The 26,141-nt window shown below is 50.9% G+C and overlaps 1 protein-coding gene across 7 annotated transcripts in view; it reads right to left on the reverse strand.

Moving 5' to 3' along the window:
- The window catches only part of DNM3 (dynamin 3), a 369,351-nt gene that overhangs the window by 201,640 nt on the left and 141,570 nt on the right, over positions 1-26,141 (reverse strand). The gene's annotated exons all lie outside the window — the stretch shown is intronic.

Raw genomic sequence — 26,141 nt, forward strand, 5'->3', positions numbered from 1 at the left:
AGGAAGACAAAGACACCCTGATAATCAGATGTAATGTTGACATTGCGCCTCAGTGTCCTAACTGAAGAAGAAAAGTCAACTCTAAGGAAAACTGAGAAATAGGTCAAGGTTATCATTATAGACCCTTAAAGCCTCTCTCCATAAGCTCGACTCCCTGCCACTTATCTCTCAGGTGCCCACTGTCCTTTCTAGCGTTCTCCTTCAGTTTCACGGACCCCCACCCAGAACCCCACCCGGAACCCCACCCAGGCCCAGACTTCCGCAGTTCTCTCCACTGTTTGCAATCACTCCTTCTCACCCTCTGCTTCAGAAAGAAGAAAACAGTACTACTTCTCAAAGTAGGGTTTCCGCCAGCTATACTGTAACGCCTGGGATGTTTCCTAAACACACAGATTTGTGGGTCACCTGCGAGTCCAAACGAACCGGAATATGTCCATAGGAAAGCCCAGGAGTCTACATTCAAACATGCGCCCCGGGTGAGTCATGTCCATACTGAAGTCCGAGAACCACCGCCTGTACACGTACAATCAGAAACTTCACCGGCCTCAGAGCAAATGACGACTTCTACTGTTTAGTAAGAAGGAGCTGGGCACGCCATCTCGCACTGACACTGCCGCCCAGCCTACCAGGCTTACAAATAGCACACGCATCACAGTACCCGGTGAAAGTCTCCTGATTAACAGAATTGCACACTCGTAACCTACATAATTTTACTAACCAATGTCCCCCCACTGAATTCAATTAAAGTTTTAATATTATTTCACTTTATCAGCTATCTCTGGACAGAGAGGAGGTCTTCCAGATGCTTCACCAACGGCAATGAGCACGTCGCTGTGTCGCCCACTGATGAGCAGCCTGGCTCCCTCGAGGGGAGTCGTGAATGGAGTTCAACACACAGGTTTTTCGAGCCGATTATAAATCCAGACGAAAACTCGTGACGCTGCTGCAGTGCCCGCCCTTGAGAATCTGTTTGTTCGGTGGGAAGAGCAGGGCCATACAGACAGGATTTCGACAAAAGCTTCGTGCAGTGGGAGAATAAACGAAGCTGTAAGCACTGGTAGTTCTAAAGAACCTGGGAGCAAGACAGACTGAGCCACGTCAGGAAGTAGTCTGTTTGCTTATTTGTTTTTTACGAAAAACAAGCAAGAGAAACTAGGGAGGAGCCACTGAGTGCAGAGAATGTGTGTGGGGGGGGTCAAGACCAAGGCCGGAGAGGCCCCGGGGGGTCCAGGCAGAGTGGGTGCAGACCAATGGGACCCCACCCTGTCGTGGCCTCACTCCTGTGCAGTCCCAACTCAACGTCAAGTACACGTGTAAACTTATCTTTAGGTATATGTGAACACTGTGTTAGTAAATTATGTGCACCATATGGAAATGCACAAAGAAATGTGAAAGCATGACATAAAGATAAAATACACAACATTTTAGGTATTTTACATGTTGTGAGGGAAATGTATTTTATTTGTTACCTTTATAATTTGATTATTAACTCCCCTGGGATACAGAGCAAGGGCGCTGGCATCAATATGTCCATTGAACATGGATAGAGCTTTCCCGTTTTCTTACTTTCTAGATAAAAACACATGTCAGTGGATGTTCCACTGGAGCCTCCTGCACTTGGGTGGATCTGGCACGCTAACCCGGGACAGAGAAGCTAGGTTATGTGAGGAGCCACCCACATGAGAAACGACCAAGGCGTATGTAAAGCCAGGATGTAGTGAGGAAGAAAATAAGTAAACCTACTGGGTGATTGCCCAGGAGATACGATCAACAGGACTTATGGCTGGGTGAGGGGGGTTCGTGAAGGTGAAGATTCTAGGAGTGCATTCTACGGGAGCCACGTGCCGTAACACCCACTGAATCTTAGTGAATGGTGCCAATTCAGATGTGCAGCAAGAGTACAATTCGCACTGGACTTTGAAAATCTAGTTCAGAGAACTGTAAAATATCTCACTAAAAGTCTTTAAAATTGTGACGACCGGTAAGCAGAAACCTCATGCAAGCTGGGGACGGGAGGGCCTGGGGAAGGAGGGGCTCCGGGCCCTCCCACTCAGGGTCTCGAACCCCACAGGAGGACAGCAGCTCTCCCTCTGCACCAGGAAGGCCCTTCTTCTACCCCGCCCCTGCAGGAAGGAAGGGGGCCTTGCCCTCACCTGGGACCCACTCCATCAATGACAGAGAGGCTGTTCCAGCTCAGCCAATAAAGAGCCACTGCACCTCAAACTTCCGGCTTCCTCCGATGGACTCTGCCTTGCAGCGGCCCCCCCCCCGATCTCCCCTCTATGAAGGACCGTTTCGCCCCCTTGTCCTCTGGACCTGCGCGTGGTTCACCACGAGACCACGTGTCTCCAATTGCAATTCTTTGCTGTTCCCACAGACACCCATGTTGCTAGAGAATTATCTGACTGTCTCTTTGTTTAAGGCCAACGATCACACGCTAAAATAATATCTTGAATATAGTGGGTTAATAAAAATCTATTTTTAGTGATGATTTCACCTGCTTCCTTCTAGTTTTAATGAGGCAACCAGAAAATGATAAATTATGTAGGTGGCTGTCCTTCTGTTTTCATTGGACATGGTGCTGCTCTGGAAGATGCTGAAACTCCTGGGACCGCCAGCTCAGAAGGAACAGAGGAGGGGGCCCACATGTTGGAAAGGTGGGGGAGCCGATGAGGAATTCGGCCGAGGCCACGCTGAATCTGATGTACCTGCGGGAAATGCGCACAGGCGAGACCTGACACCTGAAGACGTGGCCCGACACCTGAGGACGAGACCTGACACCTGAAGATGAGATCTGACACCTGACACCTGGAGCGGTTGGGACCAGAGATGGAGACGTGCATGGCATTGGCACACACACAGGTGCTGCTCAACACTGAGTGAAATGGGCTCATTAAGAATCGTGGAGAAATACCAACATTTATAAGGTGGTCAGCAACGTGCAAAGCAATGTCAGGGGAACAAGAGCAGCGCAGTCATGGAAGTCCATGGCAAGGTGAAGTTCAAGGAGTGTGTGGCTGGGAGAGTCAGATTCAGCCCATAACACAGACGTCACAGCGTCTCTAGCCATGACTGTCACAGGGTGGGGGTGGGCTCGGTCCCAGTCCCTAGGACTGAAAAGCAAAGGAGAGGAAATAATGGAGACAAATGGCGATAAAGAGCTCTTTCCAGAGCAGCACGGAAGACAGTTAAAGTCACAAAACTGAACAGATACGGGGCTGCTGCTTCCGTTTTCCAGTTTGGGCGTTTTTTTATGGCAACAACTGAGCGTGATTATTGCTCGGGGGGAGGAAGTGGTGGAGAGGAAGAGGCCGGTGACACAGGAGAGATGAGACAAGGATGGAGAAGGCGGGCGTGGGTGGGACGACGGGCCTAGGACGGAAGCGGCCTCGTCCTGTGAGCCTGGGGCGGCGAGGGCGGGCGCAGGTCCTTTGGAGGAGGGGGCAGAACGTTTGGGAAGGTTGTACTTGATCTTTCCAGCATTCATGATAAGAAAAGAGACTAAATTATCTGCAGGCGAGCGAGGGTGGGAGAAGCGGGCCCGAAGGCTCGAGGACAGGGCGAAGCAGTGGGACGGACGGTAGTTGAAGCAGAGTCAGCATGACTGGCATTAGTGGGAGACGGTGGACAAGACACAACGCTGGAAAACCTCCCGGGAGATAATACGGGGGACAATCCAGGTGACCCTGAGGATGGTGATGTCTTTGCAGAGAAAACACCAAAGACACAACCCATGAAGGGAATACATTGTACGCTAGGCTTCCTTAAAATTACAGACTCCTACTCTATGAAAGACAATATCAACAGAATTAGAGGACAAGCCACGGACCAGTGGAAGGTATTTGCAAAAAACCAATCTGACAAAGGCATGTTATCCACAATTTACAACACCACCAACAAACCCTTAAAATTCAATGAGAAAACAACCTGATTAAAAAACAGCCAAAGACTTTAACGGACACCTCACCAAGGAAGATGCACAGACGGCAAACAAGCACGGGAAGGGGCACTCGGCGTCGTATGTCATCAGGGAAATGCAAACTCAAACGACAGTGAAATACCACTCCACTCCTATGAGAATGGCCAAGATCCGGAACGTGGACAGCTCTGAATGACGGCCGGGATGTGGAACAGCGAGAGGGTGGGGACGCAAAATGGTACAGCTACTTCAGAAGACAGTTCGGTGCTCCTTGGGTCTTCTCCCCAAGGAGCTGAGAACACACGCGCACGTGAGCACACTCCCAGCAGATCTGTTCATAACCGCCGAAACGTGGAAGCATCCGAGATGTCCTTCAGCGGGGGGACGGGTGGATAAACTGTGGTCTGTCCAGATGGTGGAATATTACAGGGCACTGAGAATAAAGGAGCTACCAAGCCAGGAAAAGACACAAAAGAAACCTAAATGATTATTACTGAGTGAAAGGTGGCCATCTGAGAAGCCTACATGCTACGTGATTCCAACTGCGTCACATTTTGGAAAAGGCCAAGCCATGGAGGCAATAAAAGGTCAGGGGTTGCCAGGGGTGGGGTGGGGGAGAGAGATGGACAGGCAGAGCACAGAGGATCTTTAGGGCAGTGAACATACTCTGTGTGATATTGTCACGGTGGATACATGTCATCATACTCTTGTGCAAACCCGCAGAGGGCACAATATCAAGAGTGGACCCTAAGGTAAACTAGGGACTTTGGGTGATTAAAACATATTGATGAAGATTTGTTCTTGGTTTAAAAAGCTCCTATCATTCTGGTGAGTGATGCTGACATTGGGGGAGGTCATGCATGGGGGGAGAGGCATGTGCAAACCTCTGTACCTTCCTCTCAATTCCTTGTAAACTTAAAACTGCTCGAAAACAATAATGTCTTTTAAAAAGGGTTGAAAGAGGAGAATGATCGTAAACTCGCGGGAGCACAACGGCACAGCTGCATTATCGCCTCCAGCTGCGCTCCGCACTCTTGATGCAAAAAACCAGCCGACACACGGGAACTGACCCGGGGTTCTGAACGTCTGAACCCAAGCGACCTAAGTACGTGGGCGTAGAGATGAGGAAGGTTTGGGGCAAGAGAGTAATTCAGGGGGTGACACAGTCAGTCTAGGCGGAGGAGCTGAGAGAGAGGCAGAAGAGGAAAAGGAAAGGACCACAGAAACCAACGAGGTAAAAAAAACCCAAATACTATGTAAATAAAGACAAGAATGGAGTTCAGGGGATTGACAATGACACGAAGCAATAAATCACCTGATTTTACTGGTACCATTGAATTCATCCCCCAAAGATGCACCATCGTTTCCAGGAAAACTGAATGTTACACCCGAAACATAATATTTACCAAACATCGTTTCATCCCGTGGATACATTTAATTGAGCTTTATGGAAATTATGATGACTACTAGCAGTTACATTTGTAAAGAGTCGACATAAAAATTAATTAGAATAGACCATTGCATTCTGCGACATTGCCGCCATGTGCATTGCGAGAGGCCTTCTCGGAGAGAGAAAGGCAGAGAGGATGACAGCTGCAGGGGGTGAGGGCACGTGGCCCACACACCGTCAGGGACACCCGCGGGCATGTGTTCAGCACTGAACACCGTCGCCAAGTGAGTTGCTGTCACAGAAAGCTGAAGACACTCTGTCCCAACCCCAGCCCTTTCTTTTCCAACAAAGAAGCCTGTTTGCCACAAATGGACTTGGGTTTTCCCCAATGACCATCAGCCTGACATAAGAATCAAGACAAAACAATCCCGAATGTATGTTGCAGAAGAGAACCAAGGCAGACAGAAAGCACAAAACCAAGCCAAACGGTGGAACGAGCCAGCAGGAGGCAAGCGTTCAGGAAAAGCCGCCAGGACACAGGAGGTGAGGACACGGAGGGGAAACTGACAGGATAAAACACATTCAAGCAAGTGAGAAAAGAAGACAGAGACGAGTAAAACTTCCCAAGAATGTCAAGACAAATGGGACCGATTGCAGAATCTCCTCACAGAGGACAATCTGAAATGCTAATTTCACGTTCCACAATAAATCCATCAACACTCAGCACAATAACCACTTGCAGCCTCTTAGTACTTGAATATCAAATTCTGTGTCGAGTAAACAAGAGCAAGCAAGCCCATGATTCCATTACTAGATGGGTCCTGGAGGGCAGAAAGGGCATGTTCTTGTTTGTAAGGCTTAAAACGAACCAATCTTTTAAATTTACTACCATGGGTAACCTCCAAGCTTCTTGTGCCAAATACAGAAACTCTGAAAGCAAGAGCCACAAACTCGAGAGCCCGGCCCTTCGCTTAGTGACCGGCCGAGAGTGGGTGGGTGTCTGCATTTGTTCCCTTCATGCTGTGAGAGGTCAGGCCTTGCAGGGTCGGCAAAACCTGTACATTAGGGGTAAGTCTGCACCTCAACATCTGGCCAGCACACTGAGTCATCAAATTAATACACAAACAAGGAATCAACAGATGAGAACAAAAAAAGAGTGCATGTGGACAAGTTCCAGTGGGGCCAAGGCTTTGGGTCTTGAACTTTATTTGTGAGCAGGGCGTTTTGACCTTGGCCTTGCTCATGGGAGACCGTGCAAGTTTTTCTCATTCTGCATCTGGCTTTTAACTGCTGTCACCCGGGAGGAGTTTGTAAACCACTGACCATTTGGTATTTGTATCTTGGTGGATGACAGGCGCTTATGGAGAGTCTGTGTCCGTGGATGAGTGAGTAACTGCTTCTGTAAAGGTAGCTCACACGCCGCAGGGCCTGCGTGGGTCATTGCCTGGAACTGCCGGGGCCCAGCCAAGGCAACAAACAGCCAGCTGATCACTACCCTTGGGAGCATGGGCATCCTCAGGATGCAGAAGGCTTATTCTGGAATTGGCTGGCGGAGATTTTTGTAAGCAAGTGTACCTGGGGCAAGGCTTCGACTATAGGGAAGACTTCGGCAGGAGGGAGCCTAAATTTACTATTTTTTTAACCCTCACCTGAGGCTGTATTTATTGATTTTAGAGAGGGTGCGGGAGCAGAGAGAGAAACGTCGATCGGTTGCCTCCCAAAGGGCCCCAGCCAGGGATGCAGCCCACAACCAAGGTATGTGCCCTGACCAGGGATTGAACCTGCAACCTTTTGGTGCACAGGATGAAGCTCCCACTGAGTCACCTGGTCAGAGCTACATGTACCACTTTTATTTGTTTTGTTTGTTTGTTTTTTAGTATATTTTATTGATTATGCTATTACAGTTGTCCTGTAACAGGGTGTAGCCAAGAGGGCAGCCCCAAATAGGGATTTGTAATAGGGTCCAGAAGAGCTTAGAGATAATTGGCTCCACACCACAGGGCCACACCTACCCAGAATGATGGCAGCTGTGGCCCATTGTGAGAGGAGCCGGAAATGGGGCTGCAGAGGAAGACTGGCGCTGGGATTAAACAGAGGCACGGCAGCCATTGGGCGTCTCTCTTTTTGGGACCACGCGTCTGTTTAGGACCACACAGCTTTGGTGTCTTGGTTGGGACCATGTGGCTTGGGTGAGAGTCAGGACCACGAGGCTTTGGAAGTGCTCCCGTTTGCCACGTGGAGGGTGCTGGGAGGACTGTGTGCATTTGTGGGGAACTTTAGTTTGTATTTCAAATGAATAATACATTCCTTTCCTTTTCACAAATCTCAGGCATTAAGAGATGTCTTTCCTCTGGTGGCGGACATAACGAACCTGGGGGGTTCCTTTCGGGTAATAGTATATTGCCTCGGCTGCCCTTGCCCCCCCTTTTGTACTGTAACAGTCCCATTACCCTCCCTTCATTCCCCTCCACCCTGCACACCCTCTCCCAGCCACATTCCCCCCCTTTAGTTCATGTCCATGTGTCATAAGGTCTTTAACTTCTACATTTCCCATACTATTCTTGCCCTCCCTGTCTATTTTCTACCTACCATCTATGCTACTTTTCCGTACATTTTCCCCCTCTCTCCTCCTCCCACTCCCCTGTTGCTAACCCTCCATGTGATCTCCATTTCTGTGGTTCTGTTCCTGTTCTAGTTGTTTGCTTAGCTTGTTTTTGTTTTTGTTTTTGTTCTAGGTGTGGTTGTTAATAATTGTGAGTTTGCTGTCATTTTACTATACATATTTTTTATTTTCTTCTTCTTATCTTCTTTTTCTTAGATAAGTCCCTTTAACATTTCATAAAATAAGGGCTTGGTGATGATGAATTCCTTTAACTTGACCTTATCCGAGAAGCACTTTATCTGCCCTTCCATTCTAAATGAAAGCATTGCTGGATACAGCAATCTTGGATGTAGGTCCTTGCCTTTCAGACTTGGAATACTTTTTTTCCAGCCCCTTCTTTCCTGGAAGATCTCTTTTGAGAAATCAGCTGACAGTCTGATGGGAACTCCTTTGTAGGTTACCGTCTCCTTATCTCTTGCTGCTTCTAGGATTTTCTCCTTCATTTTTACCTTGGGTAATGTAATTACGATGTGCCTTGGTGTGTTCTCCTTGGGTCCCACTTCTCTGGAACTCTCTGAGCTTCCTGGACTTCCTGGAAGTCTATTTCTTTTGCCAGATTGGGGAAGTTCTCCTTTATTATTTGTTCAAATGACTTTTCAATTTGTTGCTCTTGTTCTTCTCCTTCTGGCACCCCTATAAGTTGGATGTTGGAACATTTGAAGATGTCCTGGAGGTTCCTAAGCCTCTCCTCATTTTTTGGAATTCTTATTTCTTCATTCTTTTCTGATTGTATGTTGTTTTCTTCCTTTTGATCCACTCCATTGATGTGAGACCCAACTTTCTTTCCATCACTATTGGTTCCCTGTACATTTTCCTTTATTTCACTTATTGTAGCCTTCATTTTTTCATCTAATTTGCTACCAAAGTCAAGCAATTCTGTGAGCATCCTGATCACCAGTGTTTTGAACTTTGCATCTGATAGGTTGGCTATCTCTCAGTTGCTTAAAAGTATTGGTTCTGGAGCTTTCATTTGTTCTTTTGTTTGAGTCATCTTTTTTTTTTCTTTTGTCTTGTCGCACCTGTGATGTAGAGGGGCGGAGCTTTAGGTGTTCACCAGAGTAGGGCACCCCAGTAGCTGGGTTGTGACGCTATATGTGGGGGTGGGGCCCAAGAGGGCACTTGCTCCGCTCTCCATGGGACTTCAGTCCCTTCCACCACTTCCCCCAAGCAAACTGCTGGGCCCCTCTGGTGCCAATTCCCGTGTGGGTGGGCTTGTGCACCCCATGGGTCTCTCCAATGACCTCTCCTGCGGGTCTGGGAGTCTCTCCCTGCGCCTCAACCTCCACAGGTGTATTCAATCAGTGCCCCAAGGCTCTATTACCTGGTGCTGGGGCCTGGGTTGCATGCAGTGCCTCGCTTCATGATCACTGCCTCACTAGGTCTGACAGTTGCCACCCCTCAGCCGGGGTCTTCCAGCCACCACTTGCGCACCCAGGGTCCACCCGCTGAGGTCTTGTACACCCAGGATGCCTTACACCGGCCCCAACACTCTTTGTTCCTCGACCCCTCTCTGCCCGGCTGCCCGACTCCACTCCTCCTACCGGTCTGGATGAATGTGTCTATTTTAATTCATTGGTTGTCCAACTTCCATACAGTTCAATTTTTCTGTCAGTTCTGGTTGTTATTCTGTTTCTAAATTGTTGTTGTCCCTATCTTGGTTGTGCGAGGAGGCACAGTGTGTCTACCTACACCTCCATCTTGGCCAGAAGTTAATGTACCACTTTGAAAAGTGAGGCGGCTGAGGCACCTAAGTATCACAGAGCACTCCCGAGGGTCTAGCTTTGAGGGATTAGTTCCAGGACCAGGGAGGGGATCCCAAGGGCTGGGTCAGCGGCTCTCAGTGCGCGCCTGCACCCAGAGCCAGGGTGAGGAGGGGACTGCGGACAGCTAACCTTAACTCCTGGGCTTACTCACAGACCCTAGGGTCACCGCCCGCCCCAGCACACATCTTCATACAGGCTGCGGATTCATTCCATAGGAGGAAGACAGTTTCCTTGAGAGGCCTGGCCTTCTTAGATCAAAAAGTGATGTCACAATCCCAGCTGGCGTAGCTCAGTGGATTGAGCGCAGACTGCGAACCAAAGTGTCACAGGTTCAATTCCCAGTCAGGGTACATGCCTGGGTTGCAGGCCATGACCCCCAGCAACCGCACATTGATGCTTCTCTCACTCTATCTTCCTCCTTTCCCTCTCTAACAATAAATAAAATCTTTAAAAAAATGATGTCACAAGGGGCAGGGAGGGAAAACACAAAGGAAAGTAAAATGATGAGGTTTTGAATATGCCACACAGGAGAGAAAGGTAACATACAGAAGACCTGGCGACAGGGGCTGCCCCGTGCAAAGCCCTGAACTTGGAAACACACAGCAGTGTCCCGAGCACTCTCTAAGACTGTCTAGATGGGTGTCCCCTCAATGGTAAGTGCACAGCACAAAGTTCCCTCCCAGGGAGAGGTTTCCCCCACTACATGTAGGGGTTCGCAGACAACAGAGAAAATGGGCAGCTGGAGGGGCCAGGCCCAGGAAGCTTTTCTCTGCCCGCCTCTCTCCTTCAGGCCCCCGAGGGTCAGCTAGGCTCGCAACCGCAGCTAGGCAAGGGGGCCAGGGACAATGATATCACCTGGGATCATTGCTTTAAAGACTATAGAAAGTCAATGTGTTTTGTTAGATAAGGCTGACATGGAGCTAGTTCTGAGGCTATTTTTCGTGTCCTCCTCTACGGTTTATTTACAAAGTAAGGGAGGGTCGCAGAGGACTCCTCACCTCCGGAGCCCAGAGGCACAGCCCATTCTCAGGGCGGCCAGCTCAGGACACGGCGATGAAGGGGCCCCGAGTCCACCTGGACAGCATGGCAGAGCCCCGTCTGGCTGAGGCCAAGCGAGTAAGACCCAGGGAAGACTTCAACTTGAGGGTCCATAAGTACCTTAGACTTTTCAAACTCCTTTGGGAATGCGATCTTGCACTTTAATTTCTGAGAACTTCCTAGTGGGAGGGGATCATAGTCACACTGAACGCATGTCTATTTCATTGATGTTTTATGCCGAGTGTATATTAGAATAGATTAATGCTGTGTTTGATCACTGCAGAATCTCTGATAGGCTACAGCGACATATGGCTGGATGCAATTTGAAACAAGAAATAAAATAAGGAGGAGACACTTAACCTTGGGTACAGACTGGCCTTTGTGTGGATTTTCCTGTGCATTGTCTTGACCCACTTCAGAGTCTTCCATCCACTGGCGGTTCCAGGAGGATGCTCCAAGGAGCCATGAGGAGCTCTGGAGGAGTGGCCTCAAGAAGCAAGAGGTCAATAGACTATTGACCTCTCTCTCCTTCGAGGGCTGGCCACGCCCCTGGTGAACCTGGCTTAACCACTAAAACCCAATGAATGAAAAGCAGGGAAAGGCTAAGGAAGGAAGGCTGCCCAGGGGTGGGGTTGGAGGGGCACTCCTATTGTGTCCTCACTCCTTCCCCCCAGGAGGGGTACAGTGACTGCTCAGGTTGGGGCCTGTCGAAGGTTCAGCAGGGAAGTGTGGTTCAGGTCCTTCCTCCATCCCACCCCCTTCCTCTCAGGGGCCAGCCGCTCGCAGAGCGCGTGCTCCAACGCAGGCAGGAAGGGAGGGCTGCACACCCGCAGTTTTGAGTCATACATCTAGTTCAGGAAAGTGTTCAAAGGTGTTGCTAAGTTGGCTGACCAGTATCTATGAATGTCCGTGGTGGACCAGGCCCTGTGCCAGGTGCCCTGTCCCTAGGATCACAAAGGGGGCCACGGCACGTACATACAGGTGTGTCTTATCAGTGGGCTGGCACAGGTGAAAAAACAGGTGTTTGATATGATGCACTGACCCATGTCTGGGATAAAGAAGCTGTGACTACAAGCAGGTGAGGTGAAGCGCAGCTCAGGGGATTTAAAGACTAATCAAAACAAGGCACAAAATAATCAAATACTGGGTGAAATATTATTTGATTTGTTCTTAAGACTCTACAAAATACTACTGTGCATGAGTTGGCTGAGTGACCTTGGTTGGTCTGGATGTCCTTTTCACAGTTTTGACTTTCTAGGAAAGCAGAGCACAGCTTCGCGGTAAAACGGACACAGAGAAGAATATGATAGGAGTCCAAAGTTGAAAACAACAGCTCACGATACTGAACACTGCCCTGAGCCAGGCACTGTGCTGAAAGCTCCACATGGATTCTTTCTTTTACTTCATGTAATGTTTTCCTGATGTGACAGAGGAGGAAACTGCCTCAGGTGCCTGTTTCACGGCCAAGTCCGTGCGCGTAAGCCACAGGCCTTCCTTCCTCACAGGAGCCCACGCACGTTTGCCATTTTGCTCCGCCTTGCAGAGGGTTGAGCCCCTCAGCACCTGAACAGTGTCACATCCCCCTGGAGGTCTGACTGCGGAGCCCCAGCCCTTAATCCACAACTCGGACAAGGACGCTAGTCGTGGTATTGCTTCCTGTAGCTACAGGACACGAGCTATTCGCCTACCTGGACACTGGTCAACAGAGTGTGAGCCGCCTGCTCCTCTGACCTGTTTGATCGCAAGCTGAGCAAAAACACCTGCCACACGATGCGGGAAGGAAGATACTGTTGCGAAGCAGTGCTGACACTGGGCGGGGTCTAGAGCTGACTGACCCCCGGACTCGCCTCCTAGTTGGGCTGCTGGTGGGGTGACACTGGTGAGTCTCTTCGCCTCCAGGGCCTCCTACGTAATGTGGGACAGTAACACAGAACTGGTGTGTGGGCCATGAGTTAGTATTAAGGACTTGTACCAGTGCCTACCAGTGTTTACACATATGGTATTAGGTCAGTGGTACCTGTTCATGGAAGGACAGAAAGAGACAGCGATGTATGCCAAAATGTTAACTAGGACTGTAAATTCCTCATGAGACAGTGTTATTTTTATTTCCTCCTTCAATTGTCCTGTATTTCCCTACAGTATTCATGCTATTAAAAATGCAAGTTGCCATCACACTATTGGTTGCCTCAAATAGGTTCCTTCCTTCCTTCCTTCCTCCCTCCCTCCCTCCCTCTCTCCCTTCCTTCTCCTTTCTTTCTTCCTTTTTTCTTTCTTTCTTTCTTTCTTTCTTTCTTTCTTTCTTTTCCCCTTCCTTCCTTCCTTCCTTTCCTTCCTTCCTTTCTTTCTTTCTCTTTCTTCCTTCCTTCCTTCCTTCCTTCCTTTCCTTCCTTCCTTCCTTTCTTTCTTCTCCATCTCTCTCCCTCTGTCTCCCTCCCTCTCATTTCTTGAGATCCATCCCCTCTAGTGTATACTGAACACAGCATGTTGGAACATTGAGGAGGATTACAAACATCCCACTAGTGAAAACTCTACAGCACAACATGAAGAGAAAGAATTCTGGAATATTACACAAGAAATGACCATGATGAAAGAAGACTACTTTAAATAAGGACCTGGTTTGATGGACTGAGAACATATTCACAGTGTGCAAGAAAAAATGACTGGAAATAAGAAACCGACATTTAACATTCATATCAAATCCCCTTTTCATGTGACCATACGGCTGCCAAAACGATAATAGCTTTGTTTTCTCTGCAAAAGCCAAGCTTTGCCTAAAAACACTGGTGTAAGTTTAAACCCAAACCATGTAAATAAAATGTTGCAAGTTAAGCAGAATTCCAAGTCGCTGCTTCATAAAACGGCATCTCTAGGTAGCCCTCGCCCACTTCTCTGGGCCGGCCCCCTCCACGAGGGCCCCACGGAGGCTGTGTCCACATCTCCCATTCACCCTGCCCCAGTGACCGCTGGGCCCTCCTCCCGAACGCCAGCCCCCGCTCACAGATGCACGCTCCTGGCCTCTGTGCTCACCGGGCTATTGTGTTATCTTGACTCTCACACTCCTCCTAAGGAGTTCCTCCCCTTCCACTGTTTCCCAGGACTCTCCTGACTGCCCACTTACACGTGACTGCCGCGGCAGGCACAGCCGTTCCCGGAGGGCTCCCCGAGAGGGGGCTGTTTCTCCTCAGTCCGCTCACCTAAACCTCTGCGGGCCCCGGGCCATTACCCGTGATGAAAGTCAGGGCTCCGCGCTTTCCACTTTTCCGTGTATCTGTTCCATGTGCGGAGCGGCCTTTGAAGTCCACGGGGGCCCTCCATGTGGAAGAGATTCCCGGTGATACAAAACAGAGTGAGAGCGAAGCCCGTCATCTATGCCTCACGTGCAAGGGCAGAAATGCACGCACGCACGCACACACAGGAAGAGATACTGCCCAATTAGCGGGGTCTGAGTAGAATTTGGACACTGTCCTAAAAATAATTTGGACAGCTTCTTAGAGGGGGAGGGGAGGGAAGCACCTTAGTGGATCTCTACGAGTGCATGCACTCGAAAACTAGTGAGTCCCTTATCTGGGTCAGGCCGCACATTGGAAAGACAAGGCTAAGTCGAAAAATAAAAATAAAACAAAAAAAAACAGGCACAGTCCCTGAACTTGATGGAGCTGACAGGCAAACGGGACCAGACACTGAGCAAAGACTCGCACGAATCAGTGTGACTCAACCGCGGGGGTGGCTGCCGCTAGGACATGGACAGCTCGGGCCGCACAGGTGGCAGGAGAGCCGCGTGCTGTGGGGTCCAGCACCCACACTGGACACTGAAGGGGGCACAGTGGGAGGCGGGGCGCCCCCAGCACAGGGAGCAGGGGTGAGCCTATGCAAGACCACCCTGGCGGGGAGGAGAACCGTGCTCAGTGTGTGGCTTATGTGAAGAAATGTGGTCCCTGTCCTCAGAGGAATAGAAGGCTTCCGAAGTATCTCCAGTGGGGCAGCCCCGTCAGATTTGCTTCCAGCTGCGGCTGGGTGACGAGGTTGGAGGGAGGGGAAGGACGCAGGGGGTCAGACAGAGTCCCGGGGGCAGGATCTGGGGCCACGGACGGTGACCACTTTGACAAGAGGGGTGGAAAGGAGCATTTAGAGAAGTGGGCACATTTGATGGACATTTAGGAAGAAAATTATTAGGCAACGAGTCAGTGGAGGTGGAAGAGGAGGGGAAGGCGGTGCCGGGGGTGACTCCCCAAGTTTAGTTCCTGACGCTGGACCTGCTCTGGGGGCAAAGTCACTGAGAGACAGAGAGAGAGAGAGAGGAGGAGGAGGAGACCACGTGTAGGGAGGGGACGCGTCCTCTGCACACGGAACGGGAGCCACGGTCCGGTCCGTGGAGAAGCCTCGGTCACATACACAGACGTGTGGACCGTTGGTTACGGGAGTCAATGAGGCCGCAGGTAGGAAACGATAACAAAGTGAGAGCCTGCGGGGGAAGGGAGGAGGACCGGGGCTGAGCCTGAGGGGCGCCAACAGGTCACGGCCGGTGGAGAGGGCGAACCTACCAAGGAGACAGACAGGCGGCTGGAAGGGCGGGACAAAAGCAGAATACGGCATCCTGGGAAGAGAATGTTTTAATAAGAGAAGGATGAAAGTGTCTAATGCTGCTGTGAAGGCAAGCGGGGTTCAGAGTAAAAAGAAATATTCCCTGGTTTGGGTACCACGGAAGTTATTGAAGAGATAATAATCAGAACATTTAACACCTAGCCCTGGCCGGGCAGCTCAGATGGTTAGAGCTGTGTCCCCATACACTAAGGTTGTAGGTTCAATCCCCGGTCAGGGCATATACAAGAGTCAACTAATTAATGTATAAATAAGTAAAATGACCAATCAATCCATCAATTAATCCCTCTTCTTTTCCTCCTCTCCCTTCCTCTTTCTCAATAACAATTTTTTTTAAAGTTAACAACTAGTATGGCATCAACCTGACAAGTCGGAAGGGGTGTGGGGGTCCCAGGGCTAGAGCAGGGTATGGGAGGCCCCTTCTGGACCAAACCTCTGCCTTTAATATGGATACAGGGGAGTGTGGGGCAGAGGGGGGTTCTGAGAGAGAAGCCTTGGCATCTCTGATGACAGGCAGGCACCTGGGGGAGCAGCCAGTTACAACCGGCGTGAAAGCACCCACTATCTGAACCACCACCGTGGCTCTGCTAACACCCGCTGGCCGCACAGCCTGGCCAGGCTCTGTCCCTGTGGCCTGGCGGGGAGGGAGGCAGCCAGGTCGGGAGGGGCGGGTGACAGAGTGGAAGGCCTCCCACGCCACTCTGATTGCACATGACAGATCCGTAACTTCACAGCGTCTCCTGGATGCAGACACAAAACGAGGCAAAACAAAGAATTGGCCAGGGAAGAAAACATAACATCAAACAGAGAACCCGTTTGAGAGAAGTTCCTGGAAACTCTGGCCCATCAAGAGAAGCAACAAGCCGTGTGCTCACACAATCACTCAGGTGAAAGGGTTTTGAAGAACAAAGTCCCTAACGCACTGACTTTTCCAAAACAGCCCTCCAGAAAGCGGTAGCTCTGATTACAACGTGATTGTTGAGAAACCAGAAACGCCAGGGAGTGACAGGTAGAAATATAAATGCACGCAGCAATCTCTCGGTAACGGAACGCTCTAAGAAAAAAAAGACTCAATCTGTGATAGCATGAATAATAAAGAAGCACCAGTATGGAGCAGGTATGGGCCTCCTCCTTCTTTGCCATGTATTTTCTTCTCCGTCTAAATGCAGCACTTACATCATCTTGCTTTGAATGATTCTGCCATTTCCTTGCTGCGTGAATGTGGGCAAGTAACGATCTAACCGAGAGTCGTTTTTCTGCTTTTGTTTTTCGTCTGAGAATTGGAGCTGATCAACTCTGATACATGCTACAAGGGTCAAGTGAGACGAACGGAGACCTCAAGTCGTCAGCAGCGTGTCTGGCCTGAGTAAACGTTCAATAAATGGTGATGTTATTACCAAGAAGAGACGAACCGTGCTGTAATGCTCCTTTGGAATACTTGAACTTGCCCTAGGTCTCAGGATGGTTGATGAATTATTGGTACAATGGCTTCAAACCAGGGCAATACCCAAACCAGCAGCTTTCGGTAAACGTACGGCAGGCGTCCCGTACAGTCACAAGGTCTGGGAGACATCTGAGTAAAGGTCAAGGGGGATGAGTGAAGAACTCTCCCATTTGAATGATAGCAACCCCTGCTGAGTCTACGTACAACTCACAGTTGAGTGGTTAGCCCTAAATGTCAATCAGGTACGATTCAGTTTCATTGCAGGGCTGGAACTGAATACACTCAGAATCCCATTTCAGAGCTGCAGGTAATCACTTTTCCGGACACATAGTTTGGGTGGGAAACTTGAGTGGTCCCCACAGGCAAGTCTGAAATGGCATCTCTGTTCTATCTCAGACCCATTTTTTCCCTCCAGATGACAAAAAGTAACCAAGTTACTATGCAGCCTTGTGATAGGCTAGATGCTCCCCTCCAAATGTCAACATCACAGCTGATAAGCCATTCTTTTCACAGCCCACCGACAGGGCTGGCCATCCACTGCCAGGTTCTTAAATACGTAATTCTTTCCTCCATGTGACGGTGGTTTTGTAGACACCTATCACGAGCGGATGGTACATTTGACCCAGCAAATACAGCAGTGGACTTGGCAACAAAGGTCCCTGACCTCCTGGAGCTCGTGGGCAACTGGCGGAGAACAGCAAGCCAGGAGGCACGCAAGCACTGGGTCGGGGAGGCCCTTGTTTCCATGGGAACGTGCAGAGCTGGCAGGGGAGGCACATCTCGGGGAGCGCTATGTAACCCAGAGAAAATGAGGAAGGTGCTTGCTGCTCAGGCAAAAATAAGAAAGATGCTCCAGGCACAGGAAGAGCACATCCAAAGCCGAGGCGGCGGCGGCGGTGAGGCTCCGACCACGAAGACCCTGCCTGGAGGCCACTGTTGCTTGGCCCACGGCACTCGGGGGTGTCGGGGACAGGAGGAGCAAGAAGCAGGCCGGGGACAGACGAGAGATGGCACCGTGTGGCCACTGCCCTCCAGGTAAAGAAGTACTTGTGAGTGGCTGTGAGGGAGCAAGGGGGTGAGGTGTTCCGGGTGTCATTGCGTCTCCACCAAAACAAAAAAGCAGAAGAAAACCCTGCGAGGTGCTCCCCTTGTTTGGAATCTCAGCGTAAAGATTTGGGAGACAGAATGCTGGACTCTGGTGTAGGGAAGAACTGTGATTACTGGTGGATTTTAACTGCCCACGTTCTCGCTGACTTCCCTCGTGGCGGCTAATTGAAAATGGGCCGTCGCCCAGCGTGCTCCGCGGAAGCCTGCCGCACGGAGGTGCGCATCAGAGGAGAGCCCGCTGTCCGCCGGAGAGCCAGGGCCGTCCCAGTGCCGGGCATGCGGTTCCTGATGAGCAGCAGAGGGGCCCTGGGAAGCATCCGTCGTCCAGAGCAGCTATTTTGCTTAATCTCGCAAACCAGTTGCAGATGTCGGCTCCCGCGGCGAGGCTGTGCATCTGCAATTCTTACGTTGTCTCGTATTTCTAAACCCCGACTCCGTATGCGCCGGAAATCGGTGACATGAGTTATGAGGCTCAGGAAGAGCTACACGAGGGATGCCGGGAGCCACGGGAGATAATGCTCGCCGCGGCGGCGGCGGCGGCGGCGGTGAGGCTCCGAGCACAGGATGAGCGAGGGATGACACGGTTCCTTCCTCCGGGACAGGGGCCCCGCGAGCAGGCGCTTGAGCACGAAACCCTGCCCCGGGATGTACCGAGCGAGAGGAAGTCATTTATAGACAGTTGAGTTCTCAAAAACAAATCCCCCTCTTCCTCTCACCCTCCTGCGCTCCGCCGGCGGGTCAACAGGAAGCCCGGGGCGGCTGGGGAAGGAAAAGGGCTTTGACGAGAGAAAACGCTGAGAACACAAACGGGCGCTAAAAACGTCTCACCTTACCTAAGGCGGCCGTGTTCCGCGGGCTGGGGCAGGAAACAATGAAGTGACTGGCTTGTGAAGGAATGTTTTAGTTACGATAGTGCTTTCTCGTAAGAGGCTTTCATAAGCAGTCAAGGGAGACTCCAGTTAAACCTCGGAACAGGGGCTGGAGCTGGTGGGACGCCCATAGATAAGGAATTTGTCTCCGTTGCAAAGAATCGTCAAAGGCGCTGGGAATGAAATGACGATGGTGACTGAGTTTCATGTTCGTATTTGGGTTTCCCAAGCTCGTCGGTACGTGTGTATCCAAGTAAGGCCCCGTCCAGACAATACAACGGCAGCACACAGAATGATCTACCCACGGGGGCGACCCGCCATGGGCCCCGCGCGTGAATAACCTCACCAGGAATGAGGACAAACCTTATGCCTGCAGCTCACTGTCCAATGGAAAGTGCGCCCATGTACACACGTGCACAGGTCAGACGGAGATCCATCTGTCCTGGCCACAAGTTAACCTCTGCCCTTGAAGCTGCAGAGACCTGAGCGAGACACCGGGTGCTGACCACTGGCCTTCCCGGGTCTGGACTCAGGAGCGGTAAGGGGTGGGGTGAGTGTGTGTGTGTGCATGTGTGTGTGTGCTTGCGCACGCGCATGCATGCCAGCAACTTCCCGGGTTGGCCAGGGCAGCAGCCCCTGTTGCGCCCCTCCCCGCCGAGGTGTCTGCGCAGGACCCGGGTAAAAACCTCTGCTCTGAGGCGTGGGCTGGAGACGAAAGGGGCGGACGTTGAGACAGGGAGAGCTACTCACCCAGGACCCAGAAAAGGATATAGAATCCCACAGTCCACAGATGCGGAAAACAGTCATGGACGGGAAGACACGAAGACACAGTTTATCTGTTAATTTGGGGAAACATTCGGGTCTAAAATGACCGTGGTTAATAAAACAAGAGCAGAAGAAAGTAAAAATGTTTCGCGCCACAAAAATTCCAGGGAAACTTCCTGGGGACCAAACACATCACGCTTCGTCAAAAAGAGAGTCAGGTGGAGACAAAGGGAGTGGGGGCGAGGGGGGGGGGGAGGGGCAGTGGGGGAGGGGCAGTGGGAGAAACCCCGAGTTGGCCCGGTGCCCTCCCCCCTCCCCCCTGATGAGGCGACTGGGCTCCTCCCACCCAGGAGCGGCCACAGCAGGTGCGTGGGGCTGGACGCTGCCTGTGGAAGGGGTTTGTCAGGGCAACTTTGACTAGATAGGACTTCTCCCCTCCTTGATTTTAAGCCCCGAACGCTCGACTAAGACGCAAGAATACAGGAAACACATCTGTGTATCTTCTGGGGAAAAAAATGTATGAGAGCATGCTGTTGCAAACAGAAGTCTGGATTTAGAAGATGCAGAACAAATTAGCAGGCCATACCTTTCACTGAGGGGTCACTTTTGGGGACCCCATTCTCTGCCTGTTTTAGGAAAACAAAGATTGTTGTGTTTTAGAGCCTATTACTTGGCCCCTGCCGAGATGTTTTTGTAGATGGAAGGGGTGAAAAGGGAACCCGTTCAACCAGCTACTACAGCTTTTCATGGTCAATCAGTACAGTGGACTGAACGCTGGTTCCCCCCAAACTTGTGTGTTGAACCCCGACCTCCCAATGGGGTGGCAGTGGGGAGTGGGGCCTCTGGGAGGCAGTCAAGGTCAGATGGGGCCTCGAGAGTGGAGACCCCTGATGGGATTACAAAAGGAGGAGGAGGCATGGCCTCTCTCCTGGTGTCTGTCTGTCTGTCTCTCTCCCCACACCAGGGAAGGTCGTAGGAGGACGTGTTTAAGAAAAGGGCCCCCACTCATGACCCAGCCACGCCAGCCCCCGCATCTCAGACCTGCAGCCTCCGGAACGACGGGAAATAACTGTCGGTTGTTCGGTCGCCCAGCCTGTGGGGTTCTGCTACAGCAGCCCCAACCGACTAAAATATTCCGATTAATTTGTACGCAGCCAGCCAAGTCTGTTCTGTTCAGGATCTGACAGCTTTCAATTAAGGAAAAAAAAAGCAATAGATAAAAATCACAGCAAATGGATTTAAGTGATGTGACTTGCCATGATAGGGTTTTTGGTAAAACTGGCTACCTCAAAGACCAAGAGAGATGTGAAGCAAAAATGTGTCCAGTTCTTCCTGTGAGTAATGTTCTTAACGCACTTGCAGTCAGAAGGACTTGGTGGCAGACAGCTGGCTAGCTCTAAAAATGCGTAACACCTGCTATAAAATAAATGTACGTTAAACTACTTATTAGAATAGTGGGGCGGGGCATTTTTCTTGCTCTGTGTTGGGAAAGCCGTCCTCCAAATTCCCCCACGAACTCGACATGCGTATTTCATGGTCGCTTTGTAGCCGTCTTCCCACTTCCAAGGTGGAAAATGGCTCCATTAAGGAAATAAAAGCAATTATTTTATTGCTCTTCTTAATGACTAAGAGACTGATATAAATACATAACAGCAACAGTCATGAGAGCAAGCACTTTCTTTATCCTCACCCGAGGACATGTTTCCATTGTTTGTAGAGAGAGAGGAAGAGAGAGAAGAGAAACATCAATGTGAGAGAGGAACACTGACCGGCTGCCTCCCAGACACGCCCGCAACGGAGACGGTACCCACAATCCCTCGGTCCCAGGACGATGCTCCAGCCAGCGGAGCCACCCGGCCAGGGCAAGCACCGATGAGTTTTGAAACGTGTCGGCAGTCTGAGAAAAAGAGACTAGGGTCTACTAACACGAGCTTTCAGAAAGTAGGGAGGAAAAAAAACCCTGTTTTGATTTTTAAAAAAAGATCTTTTCTGCTGGAAGTCTACAATTCGAGACGGTTGTCTGAGGATCATAGGTTTGGGAGAGCCAAGTTTCACGTTGCAAGTGTCACACACTCTGCAGTCAGGGCGGCAGCAGCAGACAAGCTTGATGGGAAACAAGCAGACAAACAGCCCGGACCGGGAGGCACCCTGACCCCCGGGCGAGCACCTGCTCCGCCCCCGACTGCGGAAAAAGTCTCCTGGCTGTGCAAATGCGGCCGGATGCGGTCTCGGCCCAGGAGCGCATCGGCTGGGCCTCCCCCCCTGGTCTCACAGATGAAGAAGTGGAGGACCCGTCATGGAAATGGCACATCAGTCCTCCCGGCCTGGGGGCAGCCCAGCCCTGGACATATTCAAGTCCAGAAATTCCTTCCCCGTTTCCCTGAAGACCAACCATGTTCCGTGAGCGCCCGCAGCTACCACTTGCTGCCCCTCCTGCACCGGCTGCTCCCTCTCGTCCCAGGAGCGTCTCTGAGACGCTCAGGTGGATGTCACGCCCTTGCCTCCGACACCGCCAACCCTGCCCCCTCTTTGCCTTAATCCCGGTGCGTACTTTTCTAGTTTCAGTGAACACCCATCCCCCCGCCCCCCGTGTCCGTGTCCTGACTTGCCCACTTCCTTTCCACTTTCGGTCAACACCACCTTTTGTATTTTCTCGTGCCTGAGCATGAGCTCAAGTTACAGTCCCGTTCCCTTCAGTTAGGCGGGGCCGAACGGCTGAGTGACATCGTTGGGATGGACACGAACATGGTGTGTCACTGCTGGACTGGTCCCTGACGACCTCCCCCACCTGCCGGAAGAATGAAGGAATCCCAGAGTCCCTGCCTGACCACGTGCACCAGGGCTGCCCCAGCCCGATGACCTTCACTGGAGGGCAGGCAATGGAAATTCTGGGGCTGTTTGTTACCTGGCCGACCCATCCTCACTCATACATGGAACAAAACCATTCACAGTAGATTACACAATCCTTTACTTCAACCTGTCTCTCTTCAAAATTTGAACTCATCTGCTCTCTTGACCTTACAGGCTGCCTCCCTGGAAACTGATATAAGTTTCCATTGATAGCCAGCTCAGGACACCAATTTCTCGGTCTGCTTCCTCCGCTTCAAGCTGCCTTCCAGCTGCAGAGAAGAAGAACAATTCTCGAGACCAAGGGGACTGATACAAGCTCAGTCCCCAACGCTGCCCGGGGCCTTCCACCCGCACGCCTATGGGGGCACTTCCCAACTGTTTCCTGAGCTTCCGGAAACACCTAATACTATCGGACCGCTCCCTCCTTGAAATGTTCTCGCTCCTCCCTTGGCATTCACTGTACTACTCGCCAAGTTTTCCTACCTCTCCCATCGCTTCCCAGACTCCTTTGCAGCTTCTCGTCTTTCTGAACTCTTCCATCTCCATCATCCTCTGGATCCCAGACTTCCTTCTATGCCCTCCTCCTCTGGGAGGGATCTCATCCCCTCCCGTGGCTTCAGCAACCAAGTGTACGAATGACAACTGTGAAATGCCCATCTCCAGTCTAGACAAGCCTTGAACTTCAAACTCTACTGATGTCACCAATGGGCACAAAAAATATATCCAAAACTGAGGTCACCACCTTTTTCTCCCATTGTCCCTGAAATCTGCTCCTCCTCCATCTGCACTCCCGACGGTGGGCCCCTTGGCTGTTGTAGCCCGGGAGGGTGATTTAACACTCCCAAATCAATAAACTCCTGCCATGAACATTTGTATTTTCCTGCCTGAATCACTTCAAATTTCCATATCTGTAGTTTTACTCGTAGGGCTGATGCACAGATCTTCCTAACACACACGTCAGATGGCAGCCCTCCTCTACTGGAAACCCTTCACGGGCTCCCTACCCCCTTTGGACTCGGCTCTGCCTCTTGGGAACTCTAGACACTTTTACACGACTTCCCACCAGTCATGTTTACTCCGATCTCCCACCGCGACTCGGATTCAACAAATCCCCCGCTGAGGCCAAGCCGGGATTTTTCACGACGCTCCCTTTCCCGTGAAGCGCACCACCGTCTCACGGGCGCCCAGCTCAGACGCCGGGACAGCGCTGCTCATGACCCCTGACGTCTCCCCAACGTGCGGCAGCTCGTGGCAAGTCCTTCGAGCTCTTCCTCCTTCATTCTCCCAGCTCACTGGCTTCTCCTCGGGCCCAGTGGAGACAGCCTGGCCCAGCCCACCCTCGCCTCCTGACGGGTCTCCGTTTTCTGGCCTTGTCCCAACATCCCATCTTTCCCCACACTAGCAGCAGAATAAGCTTTCTAAAAACGTTCACAGGATCGAGCCTAAACCCTTACAGCGATATTCTGCTGCTGTCAACACCATACAAATATCTTGAGTGGAGCTTGGGTCCCAGAGAAGTAAGATGGAAAATAGAAAATAAGCTAAATAGCAAGACATTAGGGCAGGGCAGGGGGCGGCGACCTCAGGTGTGAACGCTCAGGGCCAGCCCCTTATGGAAATGGCGTCCCAGTGCGAGCTGCAGGACCAGGAGGAACCGGCCTGGGAAACAGAGGCAGTCTTCAATCTGCTTCCTCCCAGCACGCCCGCTGGGCCGGGAGCTCCCTGAGGCCAGGGCTGGGGTCTGCCCATTCGCACACACCCCTGCCACAGAGTTCGGCACACGTGTGATGGGTGGAGAGATGACTGGAGTCTACGCTTCACTTTAAATTCCGCATCAGCCCAACCTGAGGCTGACTGTGCGCCCACAACATCTCTGTGCGTTTGCCGACATCAACTCGTAAAACTTCTAAGGAAATTTCTAGGCAGATAACAGCAAATGGAATTTAGGCTTCAAAGAGTTTCGCCCTCCTTAAATCCTTCTAACATACTTCAGTACAGACCCTGCACGGCAATCTCTTGCAACCTGGGGCCTTAAGAGGGTATTAGGGTGGATGGGCCACTTGCTGGGATCCTGCGGGATTCCCAGGCCACCGACCATGAAAGCCGGCATCCGCCGGCAGGCGGGGCCCCGGGGCTCCCTGGCGCTGAGCCCCCTGACTGGCAAAGCTGCTTTAATGCAAACCAAACCAACATCAGATATTCAGATTCATACAGAAAATGGTTTCAAGTCATCATGGCTCACTTCTGCTACAAAGGAAAAAAAAAACAAAACAAGAAAGGATTCCTTCAACTATACTGTAGTGCACTTAGTTGTTGTATTTGATTCTAGAAAAATAAGACATCCGGGTTCATAATCCATCACTTGCAAATTAAAAGGTTTTTTTAAATAAATCTGGCAGCAAAACCTGACTTGCCATGAAAGTATTTATATCTTTCATTGACTCGATCTGGTATAACTATTCACTTGTTTCACTGCAGAAAAATAATGTGTTTAATTACAGGGTGCTGCCTCTGACCCCACAGCAACGTCGGGTACTGTGCAGTGTACGCAATGCGGTGTTTTTCTAAAATCCAAAACATTCTGCCCTTCAAGGCACAACAAGGCCCAAGGGGTTTGGATAAAGTATCTGTATCCTATTAAAACACTCACCCAATTCTATTATCTTTGGGGTTATAAAACTTTCATATGTGTGGGCTTTGAAGTGCTCAGCAAAAGTAAAGTCACAAAAACACATTAGCATGATGTGAGCATTTGGAAGTAATATAATTGAAAACTGGTTCAGAGTTTTCCTTCAGATCTGATTTAAAGTATGCATTTGTGCCCTTATATTATTGCTTTTCCAATAAAGATACACTTCCTTGAGCTAGAGATGCTTCTGACCACAAGGCAAGTTTTATGGGCAAATCCTTTACATGAAGGGTCCCCGACCACTAGGGCGGCGGACTGGTGCTTATCCGTGGCCCGGGAGGAACCGGGCCACACAGCCGGAAGCAAGCGGCCAGGGAGCCAGTGAAGCTTTGCTCCTACCATGGCCCGAGCTCTGCCTCCTGTCCCCCCTCCCCTGGGCCTGTGGGAAAAGGGTGGGGACCACTGCTTCACATCACGCCCAGCCTTAATTCGGACATTGCGATCTTCTGAGTAATTTGTCAGAGCTTCTGATTTTCCAAAGTGTTTCATTGTTCTCGTTTCATAACTTTTATTATTTTCTTATACTTGACGTGCTTTCTCCCACAAGTCTCCAGCAGCAGCACCTACCTGCTGGGAGCTGGGAGCACGGTGTCTGCTCTTCCCAGGGCACATCCCGTGTGTGCAGCCAGCACCCGGCTGCAAACCTCACTGTGGACGTTCTACCAGATCCTCGCCACCAACACCCTGCAGGGACGTCTCCTACTCTCCCTGCGACACAGCTGAGCCAGTTCAGGCTCCGCTGGCCCCAGGCTGTGTGGCTACTGAGTGGCAGCTCAGAAACCAAACTAAAGGATGTCTACCTCCCAGGTCTGTTTCGTCCAAAATGGCAGGGGGCAGATACGGGGCCCTGCTCCAACCTCATTCCCCACTCGGGCACGGCTGGGGGAGGACTTGAGGGCTGCTTCATCCATGTGGGAGTGAGAGTGTAACCATTTCAAAAAGAGTGGCTATGTCACAGTACCTTTACACTTCCATGAAATGAAGACAGGGTATCTGTTTTTAACAGATTCAACCGTAAAGCCACGTAAAACTGCAATCGACGTAAT

The sequence above is a fragment of the Phyllostomus discolor genome, chromosome 14 (genome assembly GCF_004126475.2).
Source record: "Phyllostomus discolor isolate MPI-MPIP mPhyDis1 chromosome 14, mPhyDis1.pri.v3, whole genome shotgun sequence".
In the NCBI taxonomy this organism is placed as follows: Eukaryota; Metazoa; Chordata; class Mammalia; order Chiroptera; family Phyllostomidae; genus Phyllostomus; species Phyllostomus discolor.